This window comes from Mytilus californianus, unplaced genomic scaffold (assembly GCF_021869535.1).
Source record: "Mytilus californianus isolate M0D057914Y unplaced genomic scaffold, xbMytCali1.0.p SCAF_8, whole genome shotgun sequence".
Taxonomy (NCBI): domain Eukaryota; kingdom Metazoa; phylum Mollusca; class Bivalvia; order Mytilida; family Mytilidae; genus Mytilus; species Mytilus californianus.
The window spans coordinates 95,316,236-95,333,428 of NW_026262734.1; the positions used below are offsets into that span (position 1 = coordinate 95,316,236).

The window sequence follows — 17,193 nt, forward strand, 5'->3', positions numbered from 1 at the left end:
TAGTCTGTCAAACTTTAAATTGGGAACATTACAGTGAACTACCAAAATTGTGTGGTAAATATTAATAAGTGGAACAATGAAAGGTAATTGCCTGATAATTAACTCAAGTGTCATTCTATGATCATGAACAATCTTGACATATATTTAACTGGTGAAATAAAATGAGTTATGTGGTGTATGTCTATGAGACATGTGAAGTTTATATACCACTCCAGACAGATAAGTGTAAGTGATCGATACATGTAGGTCCTCAGTACCTGCAGCTGAATGTTAAAAAGCCCCTATTTATTTATTGAAGTCTTGTAAAAATCAAAACCCACATATATTTATGTCTAAGGATGTTCGTTCCTCATGTTTTTGAGTTTTTGCCAGATATTCAGAATCCTCTGGCTTTATCCATGATATTCTGACATTAAAAAAAAACCCCAATAATCTCTACTTTTCTTTTCATAATTTTATTTTGAATAGATATATAAATATAAAATAATTTATCTATAAATACTAACTTTAGTTCTCTTTTATACTAGTGAAGTAAATCAGAGACATTATATATGATGTCTCTGAGTCAGTCTGAGTAAAATTGAGAATGGAAATGGGGAATATGTCAAAGAGACAACAACCCAACAAAGAGCAGATAACAGCCGAAGGCCATCAATGGGTCTTTAACGAAGCCAGAAAATCCCGCACCCCGAGGTGGGCCTCAGCTGGCCCCTCCATAATAATGTGTACTAATTGAGTAATTCAGTGAAAATGGACGTCACACTTAACTCCAAAACATATAAATGAACTAAAATTTAAAAACATACAAGACTAACAAAGGTAAGAGGCTCCTGACTTAGGAGAGGCAAAAAAATGCGGTGGGGTTAAACATGTTTTGTGAGATCTCACCCCTCCCCCTATACCTCTAGCCAAAATAGAATAAAGAAACACACAGCAATACGCACAGTAAAATTCAGTTTAAAACTTAAAAGAAGATATTTATTTTTTACAGAGATTAAATTATATACAAAATGCTAGTGCCTGTGCCTGTGGTAATTTCTTTCAAAAGTTGGGTATTACTATTAGTATTAGTGTGATCATTTGGTCTTCATGATTAACTCATAAAAATCATACGGCCCAGGCATGTATAAATGTTGTCAGGACAGTAAAATTTTAATGAAAAAGGACTCACTAGTCACAAACCATAGGCCCTAAATGATTTAAATTTAAAGGAATTTAAAAGTTTATGACAGGTTTTTCCAATTTCAGGCAGTCAAGTGTTTCGTGAAGACTGTATTTGTTCAGGGAATGGTACGTTTTAATTAACTATTGTACACATACCTTCATAACGGGGTTGTGAAATAAAATATACCTGTTATATCTTCAAGAGTAGCTGCATTACTTTCCATTGTCACTACTGTGGTGTCAAAATTGGTGTCGTCCAAATGTGTCGTCTGAGACGCTCGTTTCTGTCTTTGAACCGTACGGGACAATTCTCTGAGAGACGAAGCACATCAATTCTCATTTAAACTGAATTTACCGATTGTATTTCATGTTTAAATATTCAAATAATTAATTAAATTAAATATTTAAATTATATCAAGCTACCAGCTGGATAACAAAACAATGTTAATAAATTGATTCCGCTTCTGGGTTACACACCGATTCCGAAATTTTTCAAGGTGTGCGGTATTTCCCGCGGTTATTTTTGACAAGCAATCTCCTTGTCAATGTTATAACAGTCCATATGAAACTGACAGACTGAGAGTCTGTGTACAATGACGGAACTGTAGAAGTAAATAAAAGTTCTGTCTCGGGTCTACTGTACTGTGTACTTGTGACTTTAAAAATATGCAGTGCAGGTAAGTTCGATAAAATTACAGTTTTTTTTCTGATTTTTTTTACCCTAAGGCTACACTAAAGTTTAGTTAAAACATATATTTTATTTAAATAACCTTAACACAAATTCGATAAGACACAACTCAAACCGATTTATGAACTCTTTTTCCATATTCAGTGGTGGATCCATAAATGACATAAATTTTAATAAAAGGGGGTGGGGGATGGCATTGATTGTCTAAGGTGAATCCCACAAAAGGGGGGCATTGACTGCCTAAGGTTAAGCCAACAAAAGGGGGCATTGACTGCCTAAGGTTAAGCCCACAAAAGGGGGGGGGGGGGGGGCTGCGCATTAAATCTGTCTCTGATATTAGTACAGGTGAACATTAGGGGAATGACACCTTTTGGGTTGTGGGATATCGAGGTTAAAAAAAAGGGGGATTTTTCATATTGGGGTGAAAAAGTGGGGATGTGGGATTTAGTTGGATTCTTCAATCTTTGTCTTGATGACAGGATAATTCTCTTCTCTTGTTAAACGATATTTTCAGTTGTAATTTCTCCTTAATTTGTACTTCAGGGGGTTAAATCTAATTGATGATATCATGTCAGTCAGCTTTGAACAGCTATCTTTTATTTTATGTTTAGCTTACACATTTATGACATTACTACAAACTTAATTATAAGCTACATGTAAACAAATATTTAAGAGTAATATTTCTATTGTGTAATAAATAATACCATTATAAAAATGAAAGATTTTTTTCCATCAATTGAATAATTTGATATGTTTTTAGGGATACAGCAAGTTCCCAAGTTCTTAGTTAATGAACAGAGAAAATTGTTGAGGAGCTCATTGGGAAAAAAAGAAATTAACAAAGGAAATGTACTTTTTCAATAAGGAGAAGAAGTAAAAGCAGCAGGTATTATATACTTATTTTATACTTGATTAACTTGGCTGTAACGGTCAAACGATTGAGATAAATAAATGAAAAGAAATGGCGTCTATATTTCAGTGAATCAGCACCCGAACAAACAACAAAACCAGTAGAGGCATCTTTTGGTTAAAACAAAAGACTTCAATATACATTGTAAGTGTCAATACAAATGTAAAATAAATAGGATGTGGTAAGATTGCCAATGAGACACTCTCTCCAAGAGACCAAATGATACAGACATTAACAACTATAGGTCACTGTCAGTCACTTGGGACAGGCGCACAATTTATGCATACTCAATTTAATATAATATTATTATCCTATTGTATACAGATGTAAAACTTGTGTCTGATCCTATTTAAGTCAATTGTTCGAATAAAATAATCATAAACTAAAACATTCATATGATGTAGTTTTGCATTTTCTATTTAGAGCATGTTCAGTACCAGTAGAATTCAACTACAAAATTAATAAGCTATTATTATAATTTCTTTGTTCTTACTACTTTTCTTGTGTTTGCCGGGAAAATTGACAGAGTGATACATCTTCTATGAATAAAAAGAGGAAATAAGTGTCTGCAGCAGTAAATCATTATAACAACAAGACTGTGAGAAGAAGATATCAGAACATGAAATGAGTTTTATTTCTTTTAAAAAGAATTGTTACGGAATATACCTCTTGTGATTCTAAAGAAAACCATTGTCAACTTGAAGTAAAGGAAGATTTTATAATTTAATAGAACAGGAAATTAAAGAAGACTCATTTAGAGCATAACAAAGCACAATGTATATTTCTAATTAGCCATTGCAAAAATAACTTGCACTTACATGTACATATGTTATTCATGTGATATCAATATGAAATTCACATCACAATCATGTGAAAATATAGACGTTAAAATAATGTGAAAAAATCTAAATGTGAAATTAACACAATATTTACACGTTAAAATCACGTTTAAAAATTTACGTGTGAAATTAACACAATATTTACACGTTAATATCACGTTAAAAAATTTACATGTGAAAATAACGTTACGTTTAAACGTGAATATCACGTGAGCAGATTAAAACGTGATTATCACGTGAGAATCTTGTGTGTGTCAAATACATGTGATATAAACGTTTAAACGGTGTGATACACACGTGGAAATAACGTAGTTTTCACGTAATGAGCACAAACGTTAAACACACGTTGGAAAAAATTGCCTGTGTAACCCACCCAGATCCTCATACATTGACAAAATTTATAACAAACAGATGTGTAATTCCTACACTATCATGCAGTGTGACAATTAACCATACAGCATAGTTACCATAGTAAAGAATCTATGATATATTCTTAGTTAGGCCAGATCACAAAATTAATTTGAAAGAGAAAATTGATCTTCACATCCTAAATGAAATTTTTACGGAGTGGTGTACTGCGTTTGGGACAAATTATATCTAAATTATAGAATACTTCATCAGTTCTATCTCAAAATATAGAAATTTTATGCTGAGGGGGTTACAATCAGTATGACGGTTTCAGATTTATATACTACATTGTAATTTTGTAACTTTTTCAACTGTTAAAAATGTTATTTCATCTCTCTTTACATGTATGCTAGTATTACTTGCTTGATATAAACCATAATGAAATAAATTTGGAGGGTGTATGAAAAATATTGGCATGTAATCTGGAAATATTAGTATAATAGTCTGAGATGTAATATATACACTGTCCACTGTGGACTTTACTATGTCATTAAATTCTACATATAGAATGTTATAAATCTAAACACTAAAAATTATTTTGAAAGATATCTCATAAATATTACATGTGTATGTATAAGGTTACTTAGAAGTGGGATTTGTAAAAAGTCCATGCTTAACTTTATACATGTTTGGTATATACATGTATACTAGTTTCATTGGGGGGACATAGGCCTATAGAGCCTATGAAGAAACATGGTGAAAACGCCAACGGTGCATAAAAAAAATTGACAAGGGCAGAATGGGAAATGCAAACCATGCGTATCATACATTTTTATAAACCCAAATGAAAACTTTTTGCCAAAACAAATATTCAAGCTCCCATGTCAAGTACATGTACATACAAGAAATGAACAAAAATTGTGAAAAAGTTCTTTAATCTTACCTTGACCCTTTCTCTTTTCTGTAGAGCTACAGATGTTTAGTTTCTTCTTAGGTTCAGCAATAAATCCCTCGTTGAGCACGTCTGCAGGTCTTTTGGGGTAAATACTTGCCACTGAATTTGGTAAAAGTCTCTTGCTTGTGGATATACCAAATAACTCCTTGAATTTGATTTGGTCAACTTCGTAACAGTCGTCTGAGAAGTACACACTACATATAGCAGAGTTGTTAGATGGCTCAGAAAAATCAACACGAGTCAGTTTTACAAAACGTATCCATAAGACACGTTGTCGTTCTACTTTAGGAAACAGGTGTACGAAATGTCCAGTTTTGATGGAATTACTGCACCCTGCAACTGCACAACGCTTTCCCATGGTTTAATATCATATGTGATTATAACAAATTAATAAACGTCAATAAATATTCTAAATGCAATGTCAGTTGATAATTGTCACCTTTACGATAGTACTTTCACTTTGCGAACTGACCTGTTCACATATCTGTATCTAATGTATATGTCCCACTGTGTGTCACTTCTGTTGGATATAAGTAGTGAGTTGTAGTGGCGTGTTTTACTAAATTGTTCATGTGTTCAAATGACAAACTGACAGTAATTTGCAAATATCTCGATAATTTCAAAACTGAATTTTATCAGGTTTTTTGCACTCTTAAACGTCTAATATGAACTTTAGAATAAGACAAACATGATTTAAGCGTTTTAGTACCACTTTAAAAGGCAAATATGTTTTGAATGTTGAATTGTCACTTTACTGTTTGTCATCTTAAAGGATAAAATTAAATTTCTTTTTGTTGAGAATTGGGGTTTTCCCTGTGTTATTGTGATAGTATTTATAAGTTCAAAATTGGTTAGTGAGAGTAGTTGTATAATTGGTTCTTGTTTTGGGGTAAATATATATATGGGTAATATATGCAAAGAAATACTTTAGCAGTTCAAAAGGTGGGGTTCAGTTATATTATATAATTTTTGAGTTTCATTTCACAGAAAGTGCTCGCAGTAATTAAGACAGTCAGTTCACATAATAATGTATGATTACAATATCAAATATGACTTCAGTCCATTTTTATGTATTGGACATTTTGTATTTTGATTTGTTTGAATATTGTTGTTTTAATGTATATGTTGGTTTATAATCATGTTATTAAAATTGCTAGCTAAAAAAGAGAAAACTTACTGCGAGCAACTAAACCTATACCTAGAGTTTTGTTTTATTTATTATACTGAGGATTTTAGTAAAGAAATGTTTTAAATTTCGGACAAACAGGGCGAGGGAGATTTGGAAAAGTTTTATTAGATCATGTTAAATGTATTTTTCAGTGTAAAAATATCCAAACAGGAAAGCCAAGTGTCTAATCTATATTAAAAATGAGAAAAACATCAACAAACAACAACCACTGAACAAGAGGTTTTCAACTCAGACAGGTGAAAACAAATGCAAAAAAATAACTGTTTATAATAGATTTACATATTATTATCTACACTTACACTTCCACAGATAATAATCTGCATTTAATTCATTAAGGGGAATAACTCTAACTAAACAATGGGTAAAACTAGTTTAGACCTAGTGTTTAGTACATTCAAGACAGATTTTAGCATGTCGAGAATATAGCAAGAAAAATTAAGACACAATTCATAATATTCAGAATGTGTCGAGACATAATGAAGAAAAAAAGAATGTCGAGAATCTGTCGAGACATAATGAGAAAAAAAAAGAATGTCGAGAATCTGTCGAGAAATTTTAAGACAGTATTTAAATGTCGAGAATTTGTCAAGAAATTTTTAGACAGTATTCAGAATGTCGAGAATATGTCGAGTACATTTCATACTTATTTAATATAAGTCAGAATTTGTCATTAAGACATAATTCATTCTTTTTGAGATTGTCGAGTAAAAGTTCATGCAAATCGAGACAAAAACTGGTCTTTTCAGACTTTTGGACTTTTGTAGTGGTTGTAGGCTATACAAAGCAATCCGTGGAATTGGGAAAATAAGGTCCACATTGGTCAATTATCTAGTATATTATTAGTACAAACTTGACTTGTTAAGGACTTTTTCCAGTATTGAATGTTTCTTGTGTATATTTGTTTACATTTTAACTCGCTAGGGCTTTTAATTTTGCAATAAAGTTTATAATAATGTGATAAGGGGTTACACTAAACTTTTTGTCTCAAATTTGAATTATCATAAGATTTCTTGATTAAATACATTAATATAAGAAAAGTACAGATAGAAATATTAAAAGTTAGCAAAAACATGACCTACAACGGCAATGACTACAGGAAATCGGTTAGCAGATCAAAATTTGGTTTTTTCTATGTTTTTCAAATGGTTTTTTTTTTTCGTATTTCCTGTCTATTTGTATTACATAATTAACGTTTTAAACGGTTGACATCAATATTTCTTCGTATTCTAGCAAAGTGCGGTTTAATTTCCATATCAATATACTTAAAAATTCCATAAAGAACAGAAGAAGCTAATAACCTTTTATTTTTTTAAAGATTTATTCAAATTTGAATATAATAAGATTTCATCCTTTATTTCATCAAAATATAAGAAAAAAGGACGAAAAATATATTAAAAAAGTTGTGAAAACGTGACCCGACCAACGTTAACAATGACCTGGCCAACATAGACAATGACCTGACCGATGAAAAGTCCTAATTTCCTTGTTATTTGACTTACAAAATCTTTAAATTGTCAATTTTGATCTTTGATTAATAAGATTTTACAAAAAGAATCCGGAAAAATATTTTTCGGGGGTAAAACACTTGACCTGGACAACGCAAATTGACTGTGTCCTGACCGTTATCACGACCTGCAATAATGACTATATACCTATTTATATGTAATAGGATTTGCTCCAAATTGATAGAAACATTAAGATTGGATCATTCATTTTATCAAATAAAAAAATAAGAATAAAAACTCGACCTGACCAATGTTTTAAATATTCAATTTATCCAGACTAATGTAAATATCAGCTTATAGTATTTAGATTACATAATTCATGAATTCAATTAGGATCAATGGACATCAAGTTAAGAATACAAGTCAAAAAATAGCGTTTACCACAAATCTTAGATTAGTGTATAATATTATACTGATTCTGTAGCATAATTCAAACTGTTATGCTAGCATTCTTCTTGCTGCGGAACCCTAGCTCTTAGGTCCTTATGCTATTTTTTGTCAATTTGAGGCCCAAAGAGCTACCACCTTTTCCTATTTCAAAACGTTCGGAATTGTGACCAAGGTTCAGGTCGCACATATTTCCCCAAAAATTATTGTTTATTGTGCGTGTTTAGCTTGTCAATGTATATAGTTCGTTTTGGTAAATATTTTTCTAGGATATGATCTAAGAGCTACGGTTCTGCAGCGATCATTCTACACACCGTTATCATTAAACATCGTTTTAGGTTAACGGTTTTTATACTTCAATTACTTTTTGTAACATGAGATGCGGCTTGTTTATAAGCTAATGAAACATCCGGAATTGAGACTAATGTATAAAACATTGAGCAAAACAACGTAGGTAGGCCATAGTTGCTTTCATCCTGATAATTTGATCTCAGGTGGATAGTTGATTTATTGGTAGATCATGTAGTTAAACGTGTATTATATGATTCCGTTAATATTGCACTTGATTGTGGAATAACCGGTCAGGTTCACTCGATTCCAAAAATGTGAAAAGCCACAAAAAAAAATCAATTTGGAGAGTAAAGACAAAAGGGTATATACAGAAAAGCCAAACCGTCCAAGGTCATATTTCCCTGATCGTTTTGAAAAGTCCCATGACCTTTACGTCTTTTGCCGGTTCTACGGCAAGGTTGTCGGACTTTTTTTTTAAATTCTAAATAATTCAAAAATAAATGATTTAGATAGTCTCAAGCTCAGACAACCATAGCCTTGGGTACAACTTTTTGAAGTTGTCGGTGTTCAGTTATTGTAAACATTTACGTTTATCTATAAATAAATTTAGTTGTTAATGTTTTCAGGCAAAAGTTACTTTTAATTTTATTTATTTAAAGATGCTTTTCGTCGTATGCTGACGACCTCGCTGCTAGGAAAGAAAAGAACAAATATTATACAATTATTGACTTTTGATGAGGTTGCTACAATGATTCATCAACCCAACAGATATGGCATTCACCGAAGCCAACGGTCGAGGTTGAATGTCATATCTCTGAAGTAGATAAATCATTGTATCAACTGAAATCAAAAGTCAACAATTGTTTTATTATATGACTTTTTATCCTTTACCAATTTTATAGTATTTGCTCAGATACTCACTACATTTAAAACTGATCCTTGTTTTTTTTTTCTAATATATATCATCTGCTTTGCAAATTTTCTTAAGGTGGATATTAAATAAAATTTACTAAAAACAAAACCACCAAAAACAAAAATAGAAGAAAAATTACACCAAAAACAAGAAGAAAAACAAAAAAAAAACCGGGAATTCACATGGCGTAAAAAATCAACATCATTGACGTTGCATTGGAACATCTTTATTTTGGTACAAGGACGTTGTTACAAATCTTATATTAATCTCTCGTGATTTAAACCGCGGTAAATATAATGATTTATCAAAGAGGATTTCTTATGCTATTAGCCAATGAAAACACAGAAAATTCACAGTCGTATAATAATAGATATTGTCATTGATATTAAATATACAACGTGATAAAACCCAGTGAATAGTATTTCACATTCTATGTGCATTTATTTTGTACACTTTGTGTCACGTGTTGTTAATGAAGTGTATAACATAGTTTGTCTAATACAAGCCAGACAACACATCGTAAAGTGCATCATACTAATTGAAATGACCTCTGTTCTCAATCAATTCTATAACCCAAAGGTACCCAAATAAAATCTTTACTTTCCGCTACATAGAGGATGTTCTCTCACTGAATAATTCAAAATTTGGTTACTATAATAAATCTATCCTATCAAACTTCAGATAAAGGAAACAACAGATACAGTTATTAAAGTCTGCCTTATATCATGACTTACCTCTAGAAATTGACAATTAAGGTCGGTTGAAAACTAAATTTTATGACAAAAGCGATGAAATCAGCTTCTCAATCTTGAACTTTTACTTTTTATGTTGCAACATCACAGCAGCGCCTGCATACGGAAAGTATATCTCCTAGTTGATATGATATTCCAGATCTTGTGTATCCTATCATGATTTTCTTGATAGAGATGCTGCTAAAATGAGAGCTATTAAACCAAGGGTTCCATGTGGTGAAGTTGCAATCATCCCTTCGTACATTTTTCGGGCGCCATAACGAGTTGGTTGGCCGTTACCGAATATCCGTTTCCCAGATGATAGCGGATATGTTCCTTAAAGAGGGACGAAAGATAACAGAGGGACATTCAAACTCATAGATAAAAAATGAACTGAAAACGTCATGGCTACAAGAGAAAAAGACAAACAGACAAACTAGTACTCAAAACACAACATAAAAAAATAAAGACTTAGCAACACGAACCCCACCATAATATCAGGTGTTCCGGAAGTGGAAGCAGATTCTGATCCACATGTGGCAACCGTCTTGTTGCTCATGTTATTACAAAGCCGGTTACTATTTTAATTTGGAAGGTCACATTCATGAAATGGAAACGGGATTGTAGTTACGACATTTGGAATATATCCGATATCATCTATAAAACAGATATTCCATAACGGTCAACCAACTCGTTATGGCATCTGTAAAATTTACGAAGGGATGATTTCAACTTCACCATTAGAAACTCTTGGTTTAATAGCTTACTTGATAGCAGCAAACCTCTCTCAAAGAAATCATGATAGCAAATACAAGCCCGGGAATGTCGTATCAATTGGAAGATATGTACTCCGTATGCAAGCCCTGCTAAAATGTTTCACATAGAAATGGAAAGTTCACAATTGGGAAGCTGAAATCATCTCTCTTATCGTAAAGTTTTGTTTTCAACCGACCCTCATTGTTAATTTCTAGATGTAAGTCAAGATATGAGACATACTTAACTGTATTTGATGTATCCTTTATCTCTAGTTCGATGGGATAGATGCGTTCAACATAGTCACCACATTTGTATTTTTTAGTGAGAGAACATCATCTATATAGCGGGAAAAAAAATTAAAGGATATTGCTGTCTTCTTTTGTTTCTTCCTAAGAAGTACATGTATGAAGTCAGCCTCATATGAATAAAGAAACAAGTCGGCAAGAAAAGGGGCAAAGCTAGTTCTCATACGAAAGCCGATAGTTTGTTGAAAAACACGTCCTCCAAACGTAACAAATATGCTGTCAATCACGAATACGAGCATCTTGATAATGTCAGTTTCAGATAATTTTTTGTTTGAATCAGAGTGATTTTTTCAAAGTAGGATTTATCCCTCCTTAAGACAAGAAATTTGTATCTACGTTGGCCATTCTTTTGTTTATTTAACAAAGCAATACCAACTCTTTCAATTTGTCTTTTAGTTTGCAATGGGAAATAATTCATTTGTTTTATACTTGTATAAAGTGTAGAAAAGTAAAATGTTTTAATACTATTGCAAGATGAAAGAGTCTTAGATTGTACGTAGTATACAAGATCATTGGAACTTTTTAGTTTAAACATCTGATTCACGCAACTTCTAGAATAGGCAGTTTCACAATAAATTTGAAGCCCGGCTTTAATTGCTGATAACATTGATGTTAAGAATTTAGAAAGAAGTTTCGAGAAGCACTTGGAAGACCCAGCAATATACCATTGTTTGTAAGGACACTTTATGTTAAGGTTTTCAATACAGTGGTGGAAAATCCAGTTCTTCATCTTTGGTTGAAATTCCAAAGGAACATAGAACAGACCTATGATTATCCAGGATTTCCTCTTTAGTAAGTGTCGTGGGGGTATATGTTGAGTTTCCAAGTGAATTGTCAATAACTTATTCATTTATCAAGCAATTTATGTAATGTGATTTACACACAAAACGATGTTGTTTGAAGCATCATGTGCGGGGACAACAACATATTTGTCATGGAGGTAGGACAAGTGTTCTGCAACATTTGGGTCCTTAAAGATTGACGTAGCTAGATTAATCGACTTTGCTTTATCATTGCTAGTAAAAATTTGCTAGCGTTTGCTTTGTTTGGTCCTCAATGCTCTTAAACTTTGTACTTGTTTTGGCTTTCGTACTTTTTTGATCTGAGCGTCACTGGTTAGTCTTGTGTGGACGAAACGCGCGTCTTTCGTATTAGATTTTAAACTTGGTACCTTTTGTTAGCTATTATTCGTATGTTTCTCTGTCCTTTATGTTCTCCCATTTATTTGTATTGTAGTCCTGTCATGTAATGTTGTCATTTAAATGTTATATTTAACACTGCCTTAAAAGCGGGAGGATTGGCTAGCCACAAAACCAGGTTCAACCCACCATTTTTTTCTTAAAATGTCCTGTACCAAGTCAGGAAAATGGCCATTGTTATTATATAGTTCGTTTCTGTGAGTTACATTTTAATGTTTCTGTTGTGTCGTAGTTCTCCTCTTATATTTGATGTGTTTCCCTCAGTTTTAGTTTGTAACCCGTATTTGTTTTTTTCTTAATCGATTTATGAATTTCGAACAGCGGTATACTACTGTTGCCTTTATTTGCAGCACATTGGACAGCATATAATTATGGTCCACTCAGGAGTTGAACATCCAAAATTGTCAGCCCGGGTAAGGGTTACTCCACCGAACTGTTTATTATAGCAAACAAATAATCAAGTGTAAAATATTGCCTGATTGGAGAAAAAAAAAATTGTCAAAACACTTACGTTACAAAGATATTTTGTGTCTAAAAATTTCTGATGTGATAAACAAAGGAAGACTCTTTCCGTAAAATATTGATGGCTTTAAAAAGGACCGTTTACAAGAAATATTCTCGCAACTAGATGATTGTCCAAGCCTTGCTTGATCTCGTGTCCTTGTTACTTGATCTCGTGTCCTTGTTACTTGATCTCGTGTCTTTGTTACTTGATCTCGTGTCCTTGTTACTTGATCTCATGTCCTTGTTACTTGATCTCGTGTCCTTGTTCCTTGATGACCTTCTTACCTGGCCGATGCCATCTTGTTTGCAGCCATCAATGACATAATTTTTATGGGAAATAACTCATGCAAGAACCAAGCAGTGCTGAGAATATCCTAATTTAAATCAGTATGGTCATGTTGTCATTAATTATATAATTCTACTCTTCTATAAATGTTTTCTTACAATGTCTATTTATTCACTCGTATCTACCAAAAAGATACAAAAACTTTATTTAGCAACTACAATCTGAAAGATTTACGATTCGGAATTTGATGATGATGATGATGATGATGATGATGATGATGATGATGATGATGATGATGATGATGATGATGATGATGATGATGATGATGATGATGATGATGATGATGATGATGATGATGATGATGATGATGATGATGATAATGATGATGATGATGATGATGATGATGATGATGATGATTTTTAATATGGCAACCCGCCAGAAGAAATATCATTTAAGAAGTCCACATTATTCGGACTGTCGAGCCTACCAGGCACGAATCAAGTACCTTCCCATACGTTTTTTTTAGTGTGGCGGATACATAATATTGTAACGGTCGTGGTCTGTGCCTTGGCAGAATAAATTTTGGGAGTGACAATCATTGCATCATGTATGAAATGGGTTTTTTAAATTTCGTATCGAAGTTGGAGATGAATTGTATAACACACAAAAATACTGTACGTTTTTAACGTATGAAAGGTATTTGCAGCGTAAATGTTGCACGAAACGCTCTGGGTTATGATAATGCCGTCATCTATTATGGTTGACGTTATTGTATTGCATCTTGGGATAGCGCAGGTGGCATGACGTCATAGACGTCATATTAAAAATTTGAAACTCTCACAAGCATAAGCAAAATAATATTGTCATATTGTCGTTAAGATGGGCACAATTAATATCATTGTCGAAAGTAATTTCGATTCATTATATCAATAAGTATTTATTTATCCTCATTAAGAAAACAGTTAGCTTTAATTGAATATCATCTATTGTCTTTACTGTGTACCGACACGTCACGGTATCAATACAGCTAGAGTGTCAGCCATAAGAAAATACTTAAGTTCCCTTTGGGAAAATAAAGACCCGATATTCTAATTAGAGACCATTTATTGAACTTAAACTTACTATAATACAAGAATATATGTAACACCCAGAAACGTGTCCTTCCCCCCAAACGTGTCCGATTCCCCCAAACGTGTCCACATGACGTCACTGAACTGCAAAACATGTCTTAATGTAAAAGGGCGCAAAAGCGTGTCATTTGTATAAACACCCACACATGCCCAATCCCCCAAACGTGTCCATATCAAGCTTAATTTTTTTTCTTTTACTGGAACTATCATTCGTGTCCATATTATAAATACGTAGGTTATTTGGTTATTGCTTTTTCATAAACGTATACTCATTTTGCTATTTCATTAAAAAATAGAAATAAATTACTTCAGGTCTTTTTTTAAAACGTCACTATAACCTTGGTAAAAGCGGGGGCGTCCGTTTGGATATGTTGGATGTAAATGTAAGCAGCCATGCTCAGTTAAATTGTAGATATTAAATCAGATACCTGGTGTAGGGAGAATGTCCCTTTCTCTGCGCATTAAAACCTTTTAGCAATTCACTCTTTTATGGTGCCATTAGTTGTATTTTGGAAATTTCCGCAACTTTTATTTAAAGCGGCCTCTATAACATAACGGAGATATAAGTAGTTTATTACTGAAGTCATAAAAAAATCGGTCTTTTCTCGCTCTCAAATTTTTTTAGATTAAAATCCCAACTAGTGTTTATCCCGAATAACCGTAAAAATTCCCGGTATGATAATAAAACCTATCTACAGTATTTATTGTTAACATGATGTCGTTCAAATAATGCATGAAATATTTGTCACTGATCGTTATGTCTCTTGTTCGTATGTCTTTAGTGATGCTCGAAATCTAAAATTAAAAATAAAGGCCTGAAAACCAGTTTGCATCAGAACTGTTGAAAAAAGGGAAGTCAATTCTATAATTGAAAGCCCGCCGTGTAATATTCGCCAACAGGAATGATATAAAAAGGCATTTATCGGAGTTTAATAGTACAAATTAATTCACTTAGTAAACGATTAATTCAACTGTACTAAAATTATTTGTATGTTCGCTCTCAATATGCATGAAATACTTGCAACTGGACAATAAGCAATTTCATTCAAAAGTTAATTCATATGTTACAGATTAAATTTGCAATTATGATAATCATTAATAACCGGCATTGAACAAACTAATGATAATAAATGACCACTTCATCAACTGTGTTCCCCATCATAGAATTGCCGTAATCGTTATTGATGTCATTTGTACATGTATTAGCGCTAAAAGACGTGAGACATTCTGGCGTTTAACAGTGGACACGTTTTGGCGAATAACAATTATCGGACACGTTTGGGGGTTATGAAATCGGACACGTTTGGGGAGAATAGACACGTTTGGGGGAATCGGACACGTTTGGGGGGATGGACACGTTTGGGAGTGTTACATATATACTCTATATCACAAATAATCTCATCGGATACATTTAGCTACAATAGCCATTGATGAAGGCCAGTGGGCTATTTCATTTACACATAAAAGATCACTTAAATGTACGACACGTTAGCAACACATTGTATAACTATAATACATAAAATTGATTAATACACTTGTGCATAATTATAAAGTAGATTGACAATAACTAGTATGTCAAGAAGTTAGAAATAATAAACTGTTATCCATGCGAAGAAATAGAAACAAACATCAGACACTGTTTATTAAGAAGGATACATGTATTGCTAGTGTTATAGTATACTCTTAATATTAATACCGATGTAATTCCCATACATTGATACCAGGGCTAACAACGTGTAACTACTACGAATGCCAGTAAAGCCGTTTATTAATCCCTTTTTCTGTCTTGAGTTTTAGGATCGCATAATATTACGAGAGCAGCCAATTTTATTTTAATTAAGTATACTATACTTATTTATATATAGTTTAACCTGTATAAACTACAAATTGTTGTGGATAATAACTAATTAACGTTATTCAGTATGATTCTATAAATGCCCTTCAAGAATCAATCACGATACTGATAACAGATTCTTGGGGTGCTACACTAACAAATTCATATAGCAATCCTCTTAGTACGCAACCTACGAACTGTTTTCAGGTATAATACAATTATCAGTCACATAACACTATATAGCAATTCATCCGTCACCGGAAATTAGAACCCTCTGCTCGCTACAATATGTAATAATTCACAATTTGTATATGATTTCTTTAGTTTTTGAAGGATCGGGTTATTTCCCATTGGTTTTTCATTCGGAAAATTTTGATTGAGATGGAGATAAATCCCAAATTATTATAATTAGTTTTACCAGGTGTTGATGTTGGTGTAAACATCCGGCATGATATTGATAAGCCAGGTTTCTTATCAATTTATTAGCTACGAACATCGGTAAACTACTGTTAACTACATTCATCCACCGAAATACAGTGTAAAGTTATCATAATAATGTCTTTGAATAGTTCATAATTTTAAAATCAACATTTTAAAATAACATTCTAAGGTAATCTTTTATTGTATTTTTCTAATCGCACAAATTGTTTGTTTTAAGCTACACCATATCTCTGTAGATTGATTGATGTTGATAGATGCTATTTTTAGACTGTGATAAATTATATAAATAGATCATGAAATCGAAATAAAGTATACGTAGCTTCTTTGTCAATTGAATACAGTGACACACGTGTCAGTTATGAAAGCAACACTTATATTATGGCAATACATTGCATAACAATAATTAAGAAATTATGTATAACGATGCGTTCACAATAGGATCTACAATTCCTACAACATAACAATCAATGCATTCGATGCCCTTGCTGCTTATACGATATCTGAATAAATAAACAATATAAGATTAGATAGAATATTTATATTCAAAGAGAGGGACGAAAGATACCAGAGGGACAGTCAAACTCATAGATCGAAAACAAACTGACAACGCCAAGGCCAAAAACAAAAAGACAAACAGACAAATAATAGTACAGATGACACAACATAGAAAACTAAAGACTAAGCAACACGAACCCCACCAAAAACTGGGGGTGATCTCAGGTGCTCCGGAAGGGTAAGCAGATCCTGCTCCACATGTGGCACCCGTCGTGTTGCTTATGTTATTACACATCCGGTAAATAGTCTAATTCGGTAGGTCA

At 32.8% G+C, this 17,193-nt stretch overlaps 1 long non-coding RNA gene across 1 annotated transcript in view; it reads left to right on the plus strand.

The window, feature by feature from the left end:
• LOC127713072 (uncharacterized) overlaps positions 1-17,193 on the plus strand; it is a 261,787-nt gene that overhangs the window by 184,083 nt on the left and 60,511 nt on the right. The window lies entirely within an intron of this gene.